Source organism: Somniosus microcephalus, chromosome 29 (assembly GCF_052327205.1).
Source record: "Somniosus microcephalus isolate GS21.2 chromosome 29, FLI_Smic_1.0, whole genome shotgun sequence".
NCBI classification, from domain to species: Eukaryota; Metazoa; Chordata; class Chondrichthyes; order Squaliformes; family Somniosidae; genus Somniosus; species Somniosus microcephalus.
Window position 1 is genome coordinate 954,208 of NC_141015.1, and position 20,469 is coordinate 974,676.

A 20,469-nucleotide genomic window follows, 5' to 3' on the forward strand; every position below is an offset into this window, starting at 1 on the left:
CTCGGACTAGTCCCCATTGCTCATTCCCTTTGAACAGTCCCCAAATGTCCTTCACTCTGACCAGTCCCTATTGCTCCTTCGTTCTGACCAGTCTGCATTGCTCCTTCACTCTGACCAGTCTCCATTGCTCTATGACTCTGACCAGTCTCCATTGCTCCTTCACACTGACCAGTCCCGATTGCTCCTTCAATCTGACCAGTCCCCATTGCTCCTTCACTCTGACCAGTCTCCATTGATTCTTCACACTGACCAGTCCGCATTGCCCCTTCACGCTGACCATTCCCCATTGCTCCTACATCCTGGCCAGTCCCCATTGCTCCTTCTATCTCACCAGTCCCCATTTCTCCTTCAATCTGACCAGTCCCCATTGACCCTTCTCTATGACCAGCCCCATTGCTCCTTCTCTCTGACCCGTCCACAATTCTCCTTCACACTGGCCCATCCCCATTGCTCCTTCACATTGACCAGTCTCCATTGCTGCTTCACTCTGACCAGTCTCCATTGCTCATTCACACTGACCAGACTAGAGTGCTCCTCCTCTCAGACCAGTCTCCATTGGTCCTTCATTCTGACCAGATCCATTGCTCCTAGACTCTGCCCAGACCCCATTCCTCCTTCAGTCTGACCTGTCCCCTTTGCTCATTCTATCTTACCAGTCCCCATTGTCCTTCATTCTGACAAGACCCCATTGTCCTTCACTCAGACCAGTCCCCATTGCTCCTACAATCTTACCAGTCACCATTACTCCTTCAATCTGACCAGTCCCCATTGCTCATTCAATCTGACACTTCTCCATTACTACTTCCCTCTGAACAATCCCCATTGCTCCATCCCTCTGACCTGTCCCCATTGCTGCTTCACTCTGCCCAGTCTCCATGTGTCCTTCAATCTGACCAGTCCCCAATATTCCTTCAATCTGAACAATCCCCATTGGTCCTTCAATCTGAGCACTCCCCATTGCTCCAACAGTCTGAGCTGTCCCTATTGCACTTCATTCTGACCAGTCCCCAATGCTACTACTTTCTGACCAATCCCCATTGCTCCTTCCCTCTGACCAGGCAACATTGCTCTTTCACTCTAAACAATCCCCGTTGCTCCTACCCTCTGACCTGTCCAAATGGCTTCACTCTGCCCAGTCTCCATTTGTCCTTCACTCTGACCAGTCGCCATTGCTCCTTATCTCTGACAAGTCCCCATTGCACCTTCACTGAGCACTTTTCATTGCTCCTTCACTCTGACCAGTGACATTGCTCCTTCACACTGACCAGAGCCCATTGCACATTTCATCTGACCAGTCACAATTGCTCCGTCACTCTGACCAGTCTCCATTGCTCCTTCACTCTGACCTGTCTCCATTGCTCCTTTACTCTGACCAGTCTCCATTGCTCCTTCACTCTGACCAGGCTCCAATGCACCATCACGCTGACCAGTCCCCATTGCAACTTCAGGCTGACCAGTCTCCAATGATCATCACTCTGACCAGTCCCTATTGCTCCTTAGCTCTGACCAGCCTCCATTGTTCCTTCACACTGACCATTCTCCATTGTTCCTTCACTCTGACCAGACTTCATTGCCCCTTCACTCTGACCAGTCTCCTTTGCTCCATCATTTTGACCAGTCTATATTTGTGCTACATTATGACCTGTCCCCATTGCTCCTTCACTCAGAACAATTCCCATTGCTCCTTCCCTCTGACCAGTCCCCATTGATCGTACACTCTGACCAGTCCCCATTGCCCCTTCACTCTGACCAGTCCCCATCGCCCCTTCACTCTGATCAGTCCCATTGCCCCTTCACTCTGACCAGATCCCATTGCTCTTCAATCTGAACAGACCCCATTATTCCATCAATCAGAAAAAACCCCATTCCTCCTTCAATCTGAGCTGTCCTAATTGCTCCTTCACTCTGACCATTCTCCATTTCTGCTTCACTCTGACCACTTCCCATTTCTCCTTCACTCTGGTGAGTCCCCATGGCACCTTCTCTCTGACCACTCCCCATTGCTCCTACACTCTGACCAATCCCCATTGCTCCTTCCCTCTGACCTGCCCCATTGCTCCTTCACTCTGAGCAGTCACAATTTGACCTTCACTCTGACCATTCTCCATTTCTCCTTCACTGTGACCACTTCCCATTTCTCCTTCACTCTGACGAGTCCCCATTGCACCTTCTCTCTGACCACTCTGCATTGCTCCTACACTCTGACCAATCCCCATTGCTCCTTCCCTCTGACCTGCCCATTGCTCCTTCACTCTGAGCAGTCACAATTTGACCTTCACTCTGACCAGTCCCCATTGCTCCTTCACTCTGACCAGTCCCCATTGTCCTTTACTCTGAACAGTCTCCACTGCTCCTTCACTCTGACCATTCCCCATTGCTGCTTCACTCTGACCAGTCACCATTGCTCCTACAATCTGACCAGTCTCCATTAAACTTTCACTCTGATAAGACCCCATTGCTTCTTCATTCTGGCCAGTCTCCATTGCTCCTTCAGTCTGACCAGTCTCCATTGCTCATTCAGGCTGACCAATTCCCATTGCCCGATCACTCTGACCAGTCCCCATTGCTCCTATACCCTGACCAGTCTCCATTGCTCCTTCACTCTGACCAGTCCCCATTGTTCCTATACCCTGACCAGTCTCCATTGCTCCTTCACTCTGACCAGTCCCCATTTCTCCTTCACTCTGACCAGTCTCCATTGCTCCTTCACTCTGACCAGTCCCCATCGCTCCTTCCCTCTGACCACTCCCCATTGGTCCTTCAATCTCTCCAGTCTCCATTGGTCCTTTCACTCTGGCCATTCCCCATTGGTCATTCTTTCTGACCAGTCCACATTGGTCCTTCATTCTGACCATTCGTCATTTCTCATTCACTCTGACCAGTCCCCATTGCTCCTTCATTCTGAAATATCGCCATTGCTCCTTCACTCTGACCAGCCCCATTGCTCCTTCACTCTGACCCGTCCCCAATTCTCCTTCACTCTGACCAGTCTCCATTGCTCCTTCACTCTGACCAGTCCCCATTGCTCCTTCACTCAGACCAGTCCCCATTTCTCCTTCACTCTGACCAGTCCCCATTGCTCCTTCACTCTGACCACTCCCCATTGGTCCTTCATTCTGACCATTCCCCATTTCTCATTCACTCTGACCAGTCCCCATTGCTCCTTCATTCTGAAATATCCCCATTGCTCCTTCACTCTGACCAGTCTCCAGTGCTCATCACTCTGACCAGCCCCATTACTCCTCCTCTCTGAGCAGTCTCCATTGCCCCTTCACTCTGAGCAGTCTCCATTGCCCCTTCACTCTGACCAGACTCCATTGCGCCTTCGCTCTGACCAGCCCCCATGGCTCCTTCATTCTGAGCAGTCCCCATTTCTCCTCCAGCCTGTCCAGTCCCGATTGCTACTTCAATATGACCAGTCACAATTGCTCCTACCCTCTAAACACTCTACATTGCTCCTTTAATCTGACCAGTCTCCATTTCTCCTTCAATCTAACCAGTCTCCATTTCCCCTTCACTCTGACCAGTCTCCATTGCTCCTTCGCACTGACCAGTCTCCCTTGCTCCTTCACTCTGACCAGTCTCCATTTCTCCTTCAATCTAACCAGTCTCCATTTCCCCTTCACTCTGACCAGTCTCCATTGCTCCTTCACTCTTGGCAATCCCCATTGCTCCTTCAATCTGACTAGTCCCCATTTCTCCTTGACTCTGACCAGTGTCCTTCGCTCCTTCACTCTGACCAGTCCCCATTTCTCGTTCACACTTGTAAAGTCTGTGTGTTGTATAGCGAATTAATACACAGACTACAAGAGTAAACTTTAACAGGACTTTACTATTCGAAGGTCAGGGCGAATCTGCCCAATCACTCATTACACAGCACTTATATACCAGTGTGGTCACCACCGGTATTACAGTATACAGCAGCCAAAATAAAGTAGTGCAACACCTAAAATAGTTCTCTTAAAGGTGGACGGTTACATACAATAGTTCTCTTAAAGGTAGAACGGTTACATACACAACAATCCTCCCTTTTTAGCTTACAACATACTTATTCCCCATTAAACATAACATATATCCAACTTCATGTAAAACAGTTCACAGATGTAGTCTCTGCGGAAAACAGTTCACAGATTCAGTCTCTGCGGGAAAACAGTTCATAGATTCAGTCTCTGCGGAAACAGTTCACAGATTCAGTCTCTGTGGAGGCGTCTCCTGTGCTTCCTGACTCGGTCCGGACAACGCCTCGGTGTTGTAACAGTTCGCTGTGGTGTAGTCGGTTCACGTTGCTGGAGTGACTCATCCAATAGTCCTTCAATGGACTTAACAGCTTGAACTTCCGTCACTTCTGAACCAGCATTGCTGACTTCTAAAAGCTTGAGTACCTTGGAAAGTTTTTCTACTTCCGAACTGATTTGGCTCCGTTCGGAGTGACCACGTGTGTGATCTGGCAGGTGATAATGGTTCAGATGGTCATCTTCTGCTTCGACTTTTCCTTTTCTGCTTCTTGGAGACTCTCTGGGCTCCACTGTCAGCTGCCAGCTGCATGCACATTTCCTCCTTCTCTTCCTCCTTTTTCCGTAGTAGCGCCACCATCTCCCAGTGTTCCTTAGACTTTTTGTGATTCCAATACTTCAACTTCATTCGGAGATTGATTGATCGGACTATTCAATCCCTCTACTGGAGCAGCTGTTTCAGCCTTCTGTTGTTCTACATTGACGTGAGTCAGCGTACTTTTGGCATCCACGGGCTGCTCTGCTGCAGTCTTCTCAGTCTGTGTTGTCACCTCAGCTATTTCAATAACTTTTGAGAGCTCCGAAACCCTTTCCTTTGAAGATTGAAGCTCGTGTTCAAGTTTTTCCCATTTCAGAGTCTTGTCCCTCAGCATATGAAGGAGTTGACTGACCGTTAACCCTTCTGACATCAGACGTTTCCCAGTATCGTCATCCTGTGTTTTTGACGGATAGGCTACAGGGCTGTTGGTAACCTTGCACTGGGGTCCCTTTGCTGCTTCTAATTCTCCATCATCTGCAGCCTCCACCATTCGAATTTCAACAAATGAATCGTTCGGTGGTGCTGCACCCAACTTCAGTAGGAGCTCGGAATTCATGGCAACCAAATCAGCCTTTTCTGCCTGCAACCTTCTAACAAGCGCCTTCAGTTGCTGAACATCTTGCTCCCCCAGATTAGGGCACGCCCCTTCAGAACCCGAATCAGCTTTGATTCGTTTGGCCTCCTCGCGCAGATGGTTTGTGTGCTCCTGCTCCATTTTCTCCATCAGCTGCTTCTGTTGTCTTTCCAGATTCTCCCACTCTGTATCAAAGAACTTTTTCGTTGCATTCATCTCTTGCTCAAGACGGCGAATCATTTGTTCTAATTGTTGTTGTAGTTTGAATTGGAGTTGAGTTCGAGCCCGGTGTCCCTCAGAAGTGTGCATGTCTGTAGGCTGGACAGACTCAGAATTCTCTGTCAAACTATGTTGTTGTTGCTCAGTGGAATTCTGTTCTGAAACTTTGTTCTCCTCTAAAGCATAAGCATTTATGCACTCCTTCGTTTTTCCAACATTAGTCTGCAAGTCCATTTTAGCCTTGTCTTTTGCACATGGGCTGGTCTTACCCTCATCAGTTCCAGAGTCTGGGCTGATTATCTTCACCGAGTTCTCACTCTTTATGGTTTTTAGGAAGTGCCAGTCCATATTTATTTTCCTGATCCACTCCTGTCCCAGAAGTGGTGGACCCCCCTCAGGCAGTGCATATAAGTCCATTCCTTGGTGTTCTTTGCCCTTGTCTCTCACCCTGACTTTTATCTTTCCGATGGGGTATACTCTTCGCCCCGTGTATGTCTGCAATACAATCTTGGTATCTCTCAAGGGAATATGTGAGAATAGCCTCTTGTAGTCCTTTCGGTTTATGACTGTTAGGGCTGATCCTGTGTCCAATTCCATTTTCACTTGGACTCCGGCTATTTTGAGTGTGACCCAGATAATTTGTAGGTCAACTTCCTTACTCGCATTGTGAATTCTCAGACTATCCAGTTCGTGGCTGTTGGAGTCTGAATCCGAATTCTGTTCATCTGAACTCTTCTCAGTCACCTTGTGTACCTTGCTGTGCTTTTCCTGCGGTGACTTTTTTTTGTTGCTGGTCTTCTTTCCTGACCGGCATACTTTAGCTATGTGACCAATCTTGCCACATTTTCTACATTCCTGGTTTTTAAACCAGCATTGGTTCTGGTCGTGTGTTGTCTTCCCACAACGATAACATTTCGTTGTACCCGAAGTCATTTGATCCACGCTGAGTACCGCTGCCTTCAGCTGCATTTCCGCCGTGCCTCTCGCTGCGGCTTCGTGCGATGCTGCAATAAGGACAGCCTTATCAAGTGTAAGATCGTTCTCTTCAAGCAGTCGCTTTTGTGTTCCTTCCTTCGACAACCCGCACACGAACTTGTCTCTCAATGCCTCTGTCAGATTTTCCCCAAACTGACAGTATTTCGCTAGTCTACGTAGTTCAACCAAATATTCCGCATTGCTTTCCTCTTTCCGTTGTGTTCTCGCATAAAATTTGAATCGTTCCGCCAACATCAGTGGTGTGGGGTTCAAATGATCCTTCAGGACAGCAACAATATTAGCGAATGTCTGATCCGCCGGTTTAGCCGGTGATAGAAGATGCTTCAATAGCCCGTATGTCTTTGCCCCCATTGAGTTTAGTAAGGTTATAGCTTTATCATCATCTTCTATTTTATTGGCCTCACAATATATCTCGATGCGTTCTACATACGTGGCCCAATCTTCTACCTCGGAATCGAAATCGTTGATGTTACCACGCTTAGGCATCTTCACAATCTTTCTAAGAAACAACAACGAAGTTTTCCTTTAACTTTTTTTTTCTAAAATGGCGGTTTCCCGCGCTGATCTTCTTCCCCGCCCACTTTCAAGATGGCGGTTTCGCACTTGTCTTCTTCCCCGCCTAACTGGCGGCTTCCCGCGTTTCTTCCTCTGGTGGGAGGGGTAAGCTTTGCCCTCGGGCGACGACCGCTGGTTTACGGGGTTTGCAGCCTGCGCGCCGGCTTCAGTTTATTCTGAAGTGCGTGCAAGAACAGCCGATCGCGTTCCCTTTTTCGGCAGGGGCAACCGACGCTGGGGACAACCAGTTGGCGTCAGACAGCTCCAGCTCCCGGTCCTTCGCGGCAGCCGCTGTAAGCCGCTGGCCGGAACCTCGCTCGGCCCCGCTCCCCCCTCGCTCGGGCTCTGTCTCTCCCGCTCGCCGGCACGGTCTCGCTCGCTCTCTCTCTCGGGCTCCGTCTCTCCCGCTCGCTTGGCTCTCCCAGACCTCCCGCAGTCCGGTCCTTTCCTCCCCCGGCTGCGGCCGAGTCCCTCGCGGTTTATTTATTTATTTATTGCCTCCGCGCCTTATGGTCCCAGTCACAGCGCCTCGCGGCCTTGGTAGGTGCCCGGCCTTTTACCCGCTGCGTTCCCGCTTGTAGTCCGGTCTCTCACACCAGCTGCGTTCCCTGCACCGCGGCTGCCGTGCCCTACGCTGCCCCAGTCTCAGCGCCTCTGGCCCCGACTTCTGTCCGGCTCCTTTCCCCTGGCCGTGGTCGAGTTCACCGCCCTTATCCTCCGTTTCTTTTTTATTTTTCCCCCTACTCACAGTCAACGTGGCCGACTTGCTTCTCGTGGCTGATCGGCTCACTCACTACTGTGACAGAAGGGACGATCACTGCCTGTTGCTGATGGAAGGCCTCGTGTCAGAATTCTTCCTTCTTCCTTGCTCTGCAGACTCGAGTCTTCTCTCAGCAGAACGACGAGGGCGGATGCCTCTTCTCGACGCTTGTTAACTGCTTCGGATGTATCGCTGCCGCAGGGTAAGATCGAACTCGTCGCCACTGTAAAGTCTGTGTGTTGTATAGCGAATTAATACACAGACTACAAGAGTAAACTTTAACAGGACTTTACTATTCGAAGGTCAGGGCGAATCTGCCCAATCACTCATTACACAGCACTTATATACCGGTGTGGTCACCACCGGTATTACAGTATACAGCAGCCAAAATAAAGTAGTGCAACACCTAAAATAGTTCTCTTAAAGGTGGACGGTTACATACAATAGTTCTCTTAAAGGTAGAACGGTTACATACACAACAACACTGACCAGTCCCCATTGCTCCTTCACTCTAACCAGTTCCCATTGCACATTCACCTTGACCAGTCTCGATTGCTCCTTCATTCTGAACAGCCCCCATTGAACCTTCAATCTAACCAGTTCAGATTGCTCTTTTTCTCTGACCAGTCCCCACGGTTACTTCAATCTGACCATTTCCATTGCCCCTCATTCTGACCTGTCCCTATTTCTGCTTTGCTCTGACCAGTCTCCATTGCTCCTACACACTGACCAGTCTACAGTGCTCCTTCACTCTGACCAGTCCCCATTGCTCCTTCACTCTGACCAGTCCCCATTGCTCCTTCACTCTAACCAGTCCTCAATTCTCCTTCATACTGACCATTCCCCATTGCTCTTTCAATCTTACCAGTCTCCATTGTTCCTTCCCTCTGACCAGTCTCCATTGCTCCATCACTCTGAGCAGTCCCCATTTCTACTGCACACTGACCAGTCCCCATTTCTCCTTCATTCTGACCAGTCTCCATTGCTCCATCACACTGACCAGTGCCCAATGAACCTTTACTCTAACCAGTGCCAATTGCTCCTTCAATCTGACCAGTCTCCATTGCTCCTTCATTCTGACCGGTCCCTATTTCTCCTTCACAATTAGCAGTCTACAGTGCTCCTTCAATTTGTCCCGTCTCCATTGCTTCTTCACTCTGACCAGTCTCCATTTCTTCTTCACACTGACCATTCTCCATTGTTCGTTTAATCAGACCAGTCCCCATTGCTCTTTCAGTCTGACCAGTCTCCATTGCTCCTTCACTCTGACCAGTCTCCATTGATCCATCACTTTGTCCAGTCTGCTGTCAGGGCGACTGTCATGGCGAGGCTGGTTCTGGACCCAAGTGCAGACAGACGAGGTGAGAAGCAGGTACGCTGTCTTAAATAACAGTACTTTAGTAGAATGACACAGGTAAACAGTTACAAACATAAGAGCTCAAGACAAACTACCACATAGGCAAACGGCTAGTCGAGCTAGGAACTCATGACAAGCTACCATGAGGCAACCGGCGTGTCAAGACTGAGCTCAAGACAAGCTACCACAGGGCAACCGGCTTGTCAAGATTAAGCCACTTGTCAAGAGTGAGCAACTTGTCAAGAGTGAGCACAAAGGGAACAACCACAGATCTTAAATACAAGCAAAGACATAACACAGATAAACAGTTATAGACATAGGAGCTCAAGACTAGCAACCACTTAGGCAAATGGCTTGTCTAGACTTAGCCCAAGACAAGCTACCACAGGCAAACGGCTTGTCAAGATCGGAACTCAAGACAAGCTACCACTGGCAACCGGCTTGTCAAGACTGAGCTCATGACAAGCTACCAGAGGGCAACAGGCTTGTCAAGACTAAGCACCTTGTCAAGACTGAGCACAGATGGAAGAAACCACAGAACTTAAATACAAGCAAAAACAGGTGAAACCATAAACCTGATAAAAGGCAGTTAAGTAATAAAGACAGGAGAAGCTAGTAACACTTAACAAAGGGAAACAAACAAGTGAAGGTGCCATCTAGGGGTTACTGAAGGAACTGACCGGCACCCTCACAGTCTCCATTCTTTGTCACTCTTACCATTCGGCATTGCTCCTTCACTGTGACCAGTCTCCATTGCTCCTGCCCTCTGACCAGTCTCCATTGCTACTTCAATGTGACCAGTCTCCATTGCTCCTTCCCTCTGACCAGTTCCATTGTTCCTTCACTCTGACCAGTCTCCATTGCTACTTCAATGTGACCAGTCTCCATTGCTCCTTCACTCTGACCAGTCTCCATTGCTCTTTCCCTCTGACCAGTCTCCATTAAACCTTCACTCTGACCAGTCGCCATTTTTCCTTCACGCTGACCAGTCCCCATTGCTCCTTCTCTCTGACCAATTCCCATTGCTCCTTCTCTCTGACCAGTCCCCACAGGTACTTCAATCTGGCCAGTCTCCATTGCTCCTTCATTCTGACCATTCCCCATTGCCCCTTTCACTCTGACCAGTGCGCTTTCCTCCTTCACTCTGACCAGTCTTCTATTCTCCTTCAATCTGACCAGTCCCAATTGCACGCTCACTCTGACCAATCCCCATTGCTCCTTCACTCTGACCAGTCTCCATTGCTCCGTCACTCTGACCAGTCCCCATTGTTCTTTCACCCTGACCAGGCTCATTTTCTCCTTCAATCTGACCTGTCCCCTTTACACGTTCACTCTGATCAGTACACCTTGAACCTTCTCTCAAATCAGTTCCAATTGCTTCTTCAATCTGACCAGTCTCCATTGCTCCTTCATTCTGTCCGCTCCCTATTTCTCCTTCAGACTGACCAGTCTAGAGTGCTCCTTCAATTTGTCCCGTCTCCATTGCTTCCTCACTCTGACCAATCTCCATTGCTCTTTCACTCTGACCAGTCTCCATTGCTCCTTCAACCTGACCGTTCCCCATGTCTCCTTCATTCTGAGCAGTCACCAATGCTCCTTCAGCCTGTTCAGTCCACATTGCTGCTTCAAACTGACCAGTCCCCGTTGCACTTTCAATCTGAGCAGTTTCGATTGCTCCTACAATTTGACCAGTTTCCATTGCTCCTTCATTTTGACCAGTCCGCATTGCTCCTTCACTCTGACTTGTTCCCACGGCTCCTTCAATCTGACCAGTCACCAATGCATGTTACCTCTGACCAGTCCCCATTGCTCAATCACCCTGACCAGTCCCCATTGCTCCTTCACGCTGACCAGTTTCCATTGCTCATTCAATCTGACCAAACCCCATTGCACCTTCACTCTGACAAGTCTCCATTGCTTCTTTATTATGTCCAGTCTCCATTGCTCCATCACTCTGACCATTCGCAATTGCTCTTTCTCTCTGAACAGGCTCTATTGTTCCTTCACTCTGACCTGTCTCCATTTCTCCTTCACTCTGACCTGTCTCCATTTCTCCTTCACTCTGACCAATCCCCATTGCTCCTTCCATCTGACCAGTCCCCATTTCTCATTTACTCTGACCAGAACCCAATTGCTCCTTCATTCTGACCAATCCCCATTGCACCATCACTCTGACCAGTCTCCATTTCTCATACACTCTGAACAGTGCCCATTGCAACTTCCCCCTGACCAGTCCCCATTGCTGCTTCATTCTGACCAGTCTGCATTGCACCTTCAAACTGACCAGTCTCCATTACTACTTCACTCTGACCTGTCTCCATTGCTTCTTCAATCTGACCAGTCTCCATTGCCCCTTCACTCTGACGAGTCTCCATTTCTCCTTCAATCTGAACAGCCCCCATTGCTCCTTCACTCTGAGCAATCTCCATTGCTCCTTCAGTCTGAGCAGTTTCCATTTCTCCTTCACTCGGTCCTGTGCCATGTGATCCTTCCCTCTGACCAATACCCATTGGTCCTTCACTCTGACCAGTATCGATTGCTCCTGCACGTTCACCAGTCCCAGTTGCACCTACACTCTGACCAGTCCCTATTGCCCCTTCACTCTGAACAGTCCCAATTGCCTCATCCCTCTGAACAGTCTCTATTGCTCCTTCATTCTGACCAGTCACCATTTCTCTTTCAACCTGACCAGACTCCATTTCTCCTTCACTCTGATCAGTCCCCATTGCTACTTCAGTCTGACCAGTCTCTATTGCAGCTTCACTCTGACCAGTCTCCATTACTGCTTCACTATGACCGGTCCCCATTGCTCCTTCACTCTGACCAATCCACATTAACCATTCACCCTGACCATTCTCCATTGCTGCTTCACTCTGACCAGTTTCAATTGCTCCTTCTCTCTGAACAATCTCAATTGCTCCTTCACACTGACCAGTCTGCATTTCTCCTTCAATCTGACAATTCCAGATTGCTACTTCAATCTGACCAGTCTCAATTGTCCCTTCATTCTGACCATTATCCATTCCTCCTTCAATTTGCGCAGACTCCATTGCTGCTTCACTTTGACAAGTCCCCAATTCTCCTTCACACTGACCAATCCCCATTGCTCCATCATTCTGTCCGTCTCCATTGTTCCATCAGTCTGACCAGTCACAATTGCTCTTTCTCTCTGACCAGTCCCGATTGCTCCTTAAATCAGTCCAGTCTCCAATGCTCCTTCACTCTGACCAGTCCACATTTCTCCTTCACTCTGACCAGTCCCCATTGCCCCCTCTCTCTGACCAGACTCCATTGCTACTTAACTCTGACCAGTCTCCATTGAACCTTCACTCTCACCAGACTCCATTGCTCCTTCACTCTGACCCGTCCACATTTCTCCTTCACTCTGACCAGTCCCCATTGCATCTTCACTCTAACCTGTTCCCATTGATCCTTCAATCTGACCAGTCTACATTGCTCCTGTATTCTAACCGGTCCCTATTTCTCCTTAATTCTGACAAGTCTCCATTGCTCCGTCACACTGAGCAGTCTACAGTGCTCCTTCATTTTGACCAGTCTACATTGCTCATGCACTCTGAAAAGTCTCCATTGCACCTTTTCTCTGACCAGTCTCCATTTTTCCTTCACTCTCACGAGTCCCCATTGCACCTTCAATCTGAACAGTCCCCATTGCTCAATCATTCTCACCAGTCCCCATTGCTTCTGCAATCTGACCAGCATACATTGCTCCTTCACTCTCACCAGTCCCATTGCACCTTCAATCTGACCAGTCCCCATTGCTCAATCACACTGACCAGTCCCTATTTCTCCTTCACTCTGACCAGTCTCCATTGCCCCTTCTCTCTGACCAGAATCCATTGCTCCTTCATACTGACCAGTCCACATTTCTCCTTCAATCTGACCAGTGTCCATTGCTCCTTCCCTCTGACCAATCCCAATTGATCCTTATAAAACATCTTAAGATTTTCCTTTATTTTGCTCACCAGTGTTATTTCATGGCCCCTCCTCGCCCTCCTAATTTCTTTTTTTAAGTATGCCCCTGCACTTTTTATACTCCTCTTAGGATTTTCCTATAAGTAGCTGCTCCCAGTCCACTTTGGCCAGATCCTGCCTTATCATATTAAAATCGGCCTTTCCCCAATTTAGAACCCTTATTTCCGGGCAGTCTTTGTCTTTTTCCATGACCATCTTAAATCTCACCGAATTATGGTCACTGTCGCCAAAATGCTCTCCTACTGATACTTCCACCACTTGCCCGGCTACATTCCCTAGAATTAGGTCCAGTACTGCCCCCTCTCTTGTAGGACTTTCTACATGTTGCCTCAAAAACCTCTCCTGGATGCACTTTAAGAATTATGCACATTCTAAGCATTTCACACACTGACTATCCCAATTAATATTGGGGAAGTTGAAATCCCCCATTATTACCCTATTATTTTCGCACTTCTCTGAGATTTGCCTACATATCTGTTCCTCTATCTCCCCCTGACTGTTTGGGGGCCTAAAGTACACTCCCAGCAAAGAGATTGCCCCCTTTTTGTTTTTAAGTTCTACCCATATGGCCTCATTAGAGGAACCCGCTAATATATCATCCCTCCTTACAGCAGTAATTGATTCCTTAATTAAAATTGCAACACCCCCTCCCCTTTTACACCCCCCTCTGTCTCTCCTGAAGATTCTATACCCCGGAATATTGAGCTGCCAGTCCTGACCCTCCCTCAACCATGTCTCCGTGATAGCAACAATATCATACTCCCATGTGTTCAACAACAACTTCAGTTCATCCACCTTATTTGCAAGACTCCTTGCATTAAAATAAATGCCTTCCAGCCTTGCCATATTCCCTTTTGCCTTCACATATTTGCTCTGCCTTCCCAGCTGACTTGTTTTTTCCTCCGTATTTGGCTGTAAATCACCCCCTACTATAGTTCCACTCTGTATCCCATCCCCCTGCCAAGTTAGTTTAAACCCCCCCCAGCAGTGCTAGCAAACCTCCCCGCAAGGATATTGGTCCCCCTCTGGTTCAGGTGTAAACCGTCCGACTTGTACAAGTCCCACCTTTCCCAGAAGCAGACCCAGTGATCCAGGAAACTAAAGCCCTCCCTCCTGCACCATCCCTTTAGCCACACATTCATCTGTTCTATCTTCCTATTCCTATACTCACTAGCACGTGGCACCGGGAGTAATCCAGAGATTACAACCTTTGAGGTCCTGCTCTTTAATCTTCTACCTAGCTCCCTAAATTCTTGCTGCAGGACCTCATCCCTCTTTTTACCTATGTCGTTGGTACCAATGTGGACCACGACCTCTGGCTGTTCACCCTCCCCCTCCAGAATGCCCTGCAGCCGCTCAATGACATCCTTGACCCTGGCACCAGGGAGGCAACAAACCATCCTGGATTCACGTCTACGGCCACAGAAACGCCTATCTGTTCCCCTTACTATAGAATCCCCTACCGCTATTGCTCTCCCACTCTTTTTCCCCCCTTCCTGGGCAGCAGGAGCACCCCCAGTGCCAGGAAGTTGGCTGCTGCTGCCTTCCCCTGGTGAGTCACCCCCTCAACAGTATCCAAAACGGAAAATCTGTTTGAGAGGGGAATGGTCACAGGGGTCTCCTGCACTACCTGCCTGCTTCTATTGCTCCGCCTGGTGGTCACCCATTTCCTATCTTCCTGTGCAGCCCTTACCTGCGGTGTGACCAACTCACTAAACGTGTTATCCACGACCCTCTCAGCATCGCGAATGCTCAACAACCCATCCACCCGCAGCTCCAGCGCCTCAATGCGGTCTGCTAGTAGCTGCAGATGGATGCATCTCCGGCACACGTGGTCATCAGGGGCAGTGGCAGTGTCCCTGAATTCCCACATAGTGCAAGAGGAGCATATCACGGGGCTCGGCTCTCCTGGCATGACCTTCCCTTTAATTAATTTAAATTAATTTACTATCAGTGTGCAGGGCGTTGCAGGCAAACAAATCGACCCTCCCCCTTTAAGAGCTGACCGGCGCCAGAGTGTCTGCCGTCAATCAAAAACTCACCGCAACTGCGCTGCACCCGGCCTCGGTGGTATCGCTCAGCACCGCCGGCTTAGCACCTAAAGATAGTCGTGCATCACCTGTTTTAGCGCAGCAGCAACCTCTTGGGGCGTTGCGACTGAATATCGGCGAAGGGGGCGCGACTTTGCGCCGGGCGCAAACTTTAGCGGCCGCCCGACTTTACCGCCCCAAAAGTGGCTATACTGAATTTCCAAGCCAAAGAGCCTGCAAAGTGATATAGACATGGGGGCAATAATTTGGCAGACGTAATATAACGTGAGGACGTGAGGTTATTCACCTTAGTAGCAAGATTAGAAAAAAAAGTTTTTTTTTAATGTTGAGAAATTATAAAATGTTGGTTTTCAGAGAGATTAAGGCCTAGAAATTCACTTTGGGCCCACCAGCTGGCGTGCGCCCAAAAGTTAGCGCTGAGCGCGGAGCCAGTTGCGCCTGTCAGATATTCAGTTTTTGCGCTCCAAGTCAGAACCGGGCGCTATTCCAGGGTGTGCCCGCCCCTGCTTGGGGCGCTGAAACTGAATTTCAGCGCTCTAGGTGCTGCTGCGCCACCCGCTGCGGAGCGGCAGGCTGCAGTACTGCAGGCCTTCTCCTTCTCTTAAGGGGGAGGTGCCTGCAACGGGGAGATCGCCGCTGGATGGTGCCGGCAAATGAGCCCGGCACCACGGAGAAGGGCCGGGTTCGCGGAAAGCAGCCGGCAATGCCGCGGGGGTGGGGTCGAGGAGGCCGGGGAAGGAGGTGCGGGCAGGCGGCCGCCGATAAAGCGGCCGGCCGCACCTCCACCTTAAAGCGCCCCACTAAGGCTACAGTACGGCCCCGTTTTCTGATCGCTGTTTGCGGCCGCTGCGGAAGAGGCGGCCGCAACTAAATATGGCGGTCGAGCCGGTAGCGGGGCGGTAGCGGGGCACTGCGCACACCGATGACGTCATCAGTGGTGGTGCAGCGCTACTGGCTAATGCCGCCATTACCGCAGCGCTGAATATCGGCGAAAGCTCAGCAAGTGGCGCAAAAGCCCTCTTTGGGCGAAAACTGGGTGCAAAGCCTACTGAATTTCTAGGCCTAAGTGTCTTCGTCATCAAACTGGTAGCATGTAGATACAGCAAGCAATTGAGAAGCCAAATGCTATGTTGGCCTTTATTGCAAGGGGTTGGAATACAAGAGTAAGGAAATCTTCTTACAATTAATTGTGCAGGGCTCTGGTGATATCATACCTGGAGTGCTGGGCAGTTTTGCTCTGCTTATCTGAGGAAAGATATACTTCCCTTAGATTCGTTGCAACGAAGGTTCACTCGATTGATCCCTGGAAATGGAGAGCTGTCCTATGATGAGAGAATGTGTAGAGTGGGCCTTTACTCTCTGCAGTTTAGAAGAATCAGTGGTGACCACATTCAAACAGATAGGATTCTGAGGGGGACTGATAGCATAGATGCTGATAGGTTGTTTCCCTGGGGGAAATAGGTAGCATAGACTAAAGATTAGGGGTCAACCATTTAACACCGCAAAGCGGAGGAATGTATTCAGTCAGAGTACTGTGAATCTTTGGAATTATCTACATGAAACGGCTGTGGATATTGATTCATTGAGCATAATCAAGGCTGAGATGGATAGGTTTTTAGACTCTAGGGGAATCAGGGGATATGGAGATTGGACGTGAAAGTGAAGTTGAGGTCGAAGATCTGCCATGATCTTATTGAATGGCTCGAGGGGACGTATGGGTAACTCCTGCTCCTAATTGTTATGATCTTATGTTTTTTAGTCACCCACCCAGTTCAATGTCAATCAGTCCTTCACCCCACACATTTCCTACTGCATTTTACCCTCGCCCGGTCCCCATCATCCCTTTACGCTGCCCTGTCACTCTTCTACCGTCAACCTGCCCAGTTCCCATTGGCCATTTACTCTGACCCGTCACCATTCTACCGTCACCCTGCCCAGTCCCCTTTGGCCTTTTGCCCTGCCCTGTCACACTTCTGCCGTCATCCTTCCCAGTTCCCATGGGCCATTTACCCATACCCATCACCATTCTACCGTCACCCTGCCCAGTCCCAATTGGCCCTTTACACTGCAAAGCATTCTGCACATTCAGCCTGCCCCATTGATACATCACTCTGGCCAATCCAGCGCTCATTAAACATGTATGTCCTCCCTCTGTATGTTCACTCCCCAAGGTCAGGATGGAATTTTCAATCCTCCGTGCCACTATTGAACCTTCATCCCACCCAGTCCTCATTGAACCTACACCCACCCAGTCCTAATTGAAACTTCACTCCCCAAAGTCCACTTTGCAATTCTAACCCGACCTGCCACAAATTAACCTCCAGTCGACCAGTCCTCATTTGAACCATCTCGACGCCCAATCCCACTGAATCTTCACTCCGTTCATCCTCCATTGAAATGTTACCCCACAAAGTACACATTTAACCTTCACCGCGAACTAGCTCCTTTGAACGTACACTCTGCCCAATCCACATTGTATATGCGCTCCGCCGAGTCTCCATTGAACTTTCACCCCATCCAGCCCACAGAGAACCTTCATCTCGCCCAGTGTGCATTGCAGATCCAGTGTTCTTGCTCAAGTTGTGACGGCGTTGTGCCCATTTCAATTTAATGGCTGCTTTCGATTCTCGAATTGCTAGTTCACTTATTGCCCCTAAATTGCCCCTATCTCATTTTTGTCCAGATTGCCATTGGTTCATTGCCCCCAGGTGAGTCTGTGTTCTTTTAATTGTTGTTCATTTCTTATTATCACATTTACTCTCCTGAAATAATCATTTTACCACATTTCTAAATAGAAAAGTATGACTGTGCACAGAAAGGAATCAATTGGCATTATTCCATGCAAATATCGCAAAATTTCGCTCAAAAAACACTTTGGAATCAAAGTTTTTGTGTATATCGTGCATAACCTCTCCTTTGTTTCTTTCTCTTACAGTTAACTTGGTGGCAATTTTGATCCTCTCCCGAGGAAAGTGCAGTCTCTCCAAATGTGTCACTCGCTACCTGGTGGCCATGGCAATGGCCGATCTCCTGGTTGTTATCACCCACGTCATCTTAAGGTCCATTGTTGATATGTATTTGCCACTTTCTTTCATGAACATTACCCCTGTGTGTTGTCTAAATGCAGTCCTGCTGTTTGCAGCTACCGTGGCCTCGGTTTGGTTCACAGTGGGTTTTACTTTTGATCGGTTTGTGGCCATTTGTTGTCAGAAGCTGAAAACAAAATATTGCACTGAGAAAATGGCGGCTGTTGTTATCGGAGTGGTGAGTGCACTGAGCTGTTTAATTAGTCTTCCAAGGTACTTTATATTTGAACCTGAATATATAATGGACAATGTACCCTGGGGTTGCGCCTTGAAACCAACGTTTTTTACTTCACCATTATGGGCAGCATTTGACTCGTTTGATCTTACATTAACACCGTGTGTCCCGTTCTTTATGATGTTGTTGTTCAATTCTCTGACCGTCAGATATATTTTAGTGGCCAGTAGAGCGCGCACGGAGCTCCGGGGCCGCAGCCCTGGGGAGAATGGCAAGGACCCAGAGATGGAGAGCCGAAGGAAATCCATCGTTTTACTCTTCAGTATATCCGGCAGTTTTATATTGTTATGGAGCACAGTCGTTGTATACTTTGCATCTCTGCATGTATCAAATGCCCGGCACTATATGACCATTGAAATTGAATCAGTCGCATTCATGCTTCAAAATCTAAGTTCCTGCACAAACACATTCATTTACGCAGTGACCCAGACTAAATTCAGAGCAGAGCTGATCAACGGCGTGAAATTCGCACTCAATAAAATTGTTAAATTAGTTAAATCATAGAAACAGCTGTAGACTTTTTGTTTGAATTGAAATAAAAACCTCAGTTCGTGAAGATGATCACTTATTGCAGTAGCATAAAACGGGCGGATGAGGATGTGAGTGTGATGAAATATTCCATTCATCACTCATCAGTATTTCTCTGCCTGTGACTGTGGTTGGTTTCAGTTTCATTTCCATTGTATTGTACTGTGTGTAGGGCTCCGCCCATACCTGGCTCCTATGTAAGCTGGCCCAGCCTGCAGCACATCCAGTACGGCAGACCTCTGGATGGAAGATAATTCTCCTCTGTGTGTTACCTTCTAAGTCAATAAAAGCCTTGTTTTGTTTCGCTAACATCGAGTCTCGGATTTATTGAGGCACATCAATTTTATTGACTTAATTTTCAACACAATGGATCAACTCTTGAAACCCGAACGTTTGGATTTGGACCAGCATGCTTCAGACGCATCAGCACGCTTCGGACACTGGTTTATGTGTATGGAATTCTTCCTGGACAATTCCGCAGCCGTCAAAGATGCTACAGACGCTGCGAGTATGAAACTCGGAATTCTGCAGAATTGGGTAAGCCACCGGGTTTACCCCCTCATCCAAGACGCCGACACGTACCCGGCCGCCTGCGACATCTTTAAGGCGCATTACCAGCAGCATACGAATGAGGTGTATGCTAGGCATCTGCTCGCTACTCGCGCACAGCGACCTGGGGAATCGGTGGAGGAGTTCCTAGGCACCCTGAAAACGCTTGGCAAAGACTGCAAGTGCCAAGATGTAAAAGCCGCAGTGTACACTGACGAGCTTGTTCGCGATGCCTTTATCACAGGCCTCAGCTCCACTTACATCCGGCAGAGACTGCTGGAAAAAATGGGATTGGACCTGAAACAGGCTGCGGACACAGCACGATCCCTGGATGTGGCCCAGAGAAACTCGGACGCCTACTCTTCAGCCCGCGCCATCCACGCCGCCACGTGTGCACCAAGGGCGCCGCCATCTTGGAAGGCATCTTCCCTGCCCGGCAGCCCGACACCGTCGGGGCCCCGCTCTCCCCCCAGAAGCCCTACGACAGCCGCGATGCGTCGGGGACCCAACTGCTACTTCTGCGGGCAGCCGAAGCACACCAGAAACCTGTGCCCGGCGAAAGGCACCACCTGCTTTAAGTGCGGTAAGAAGGGGCACTTTGGGAAGGTGTGCAGAGGGAACCCCGCCGGAAAACCCGCCACCGCCGCGTGTGCGCCGTGGGAGCGGCCATCTTGGACGCCATCTTGCCCGACCTTGTGGGGTCCGCCATCTTGTGAGCAGACAGCGTGGACGCCATCTTGTCTCGATCAGGGCCCTACAGTGGCATCGGTCACAGTGGACCAGACCAGGCCGCACCCGCTATTCAAATCAATGGTGGACATCGAGGTAAACGGGTGCAGGGTTAAATGTTTAATTGACAGTGGAAGCACGGAGAGTTTTATCCACCCTGAACTGGTACAACAACTCTCCCTAAAGGTGGTCCCTACTCGGGGTACCATCTCTATGGCTGATAAAACCCAGACATCGACCATTATGGGTTACTGCACGGTACAATTGTCCGTTAACGGAACTGTAT

General features: G+C 49.2%; 1 pseudogene; it reads left to right on the top strand.

Moving 5' to 3' along the window:
• The window catches only part of LOC147098188 (uncharacterized), a 36,674-nt pseudogene extending 17,467 nt beyond the window's left edge, over positions 1-19,207 (top strand).
• Positions 19,208-20,469: the final 1,262 nt, after the last annotated feature.